This window comes from Propithecus coquereli, unplaced genomic scaffold (assembly GCF_000956105.1).
Source record: "Propithecus coquereli isolate 6110/MARCELLA unplaced genomic scaffold, Pcoq_1.0 Scaffold159, whole genome shotgun sequence".
NCBI lineage: Eukaryota > Metazoa > Chordata > Mammalia > Primates > Indriidae > Propithecus > Propithecus coquereli.
In genome coordinates this window covers 265730-267160 of record NW_012140413.1, presented here as the reverse complement: position 1 = coordinate 267160, position 1431 = coordinate 265730, and positions in this window count along the sequence as shown.

Below are 1431 nucleotides of genomic sequence, written 5' to 3'. Positions count from 1 at the left end.
AAAATATATGAGCTAAATTAGATTATAAAATCAACTGAGAGTTGGCACCGTATTCACTTGATATTATACATCTGTTTCATGGTGATGCTTACTCTGATTTAAGCAATCACTGAATTACTAAATTGAACGTTTTCATTTTTAAATACAAATTACTCTCACATGCCTGCATCCCAATGATAATTATTATTCCTAATTATTATTAGGAGTCAGCGTCAAAGAAAAGATCTGCCATTCATTCATCATCACTAAGCTATGATGATAACATCGCAGTTACTCAAGCTTACAGTTGCAAAGTTGCAACAGACAACAATGGAAAGGAAATCCTAAGGAACGCATCAGCCCACACTTACACCAAGAATGTATTTGTTGCCATGCAGTATATAATATCCTTTGAATACTTAAAATCATACAAAGATTTAGAAAAACTGATTTTGTTAGAAGAGCACAAATACATTTGACTCGTATTTCTAAAAGCTTTACTATCTCAGCACCAAATAAATCCAGATAAAGCTAAACAAGGCTATCCACAAGCACATATAATCCTGGGGTTTTATTCTGACACTTTAGGGAGGAAAATCAGGAGTTAAACATCTACACATGCCCTAAGCACTTCACAACACTGACAGTGGTTAAGACATTTGAGGATAAAGTTCTATGGAAGAATTACCCAGTAGTAGAGAAGATAATCTCAAATAAGTGGGCAAATTCCCACGTCCAAGAGTTTATAAGTTCAACAGCTGTTCCACGTTCCAGTGGAAAAGTGAACAAAAAAATAAAATAAAATTGTGAAACACTATTAGAGTGCAGTGACTTTCAGAATGGCAGTAAAGACCTCCCAAATCTGCTCCTCCATAGAAGTAATGAAAACACTCACAAAAACTGTCAAAATTAGCTTTTTGAAATTCTGGAAATTAACCAAAAACTTTCAACACTCCGAGGAAAATTTATTCAAGAAAAATTAACCTCACGAAAAACAGCAAGGCTTGTAGCATTTTGACATGCCCGATTCTCATCCCACTTTCCCCAATTCCACAATAACCTTAAAATCCAGCAGACTGGCAGCCACTACGAGTAGCAAACTGGTTTGAGATCTCCTCAGAAAGTTCATCCCCAGATACTTAACCTGTCTGGCAGCTCCCGGAAAAAGTCCATTGGCAGAGCTTCTCCTTATTTGACCAGATTCAGAGTATGTTCAGTAGGAAAAGTCTTATCTCCAAGATATTTGTTGAAAATAACTGTTTAACATCACGACTGTTGGTGACAGTTGAGGAAACAAGAGGCTGGCCAAAAAGGAAGATCTGGAGAATGAGATGTTCATAGTGGGCTTTGAAAAGTTCCAATGTATTCCTGAGGCTCAAGAAGGCTCCATGTATGTGCCCAGGAAGACACAAGAAGACTCTAATCTCTCACTTATAGCTGAATTTGAGGTCC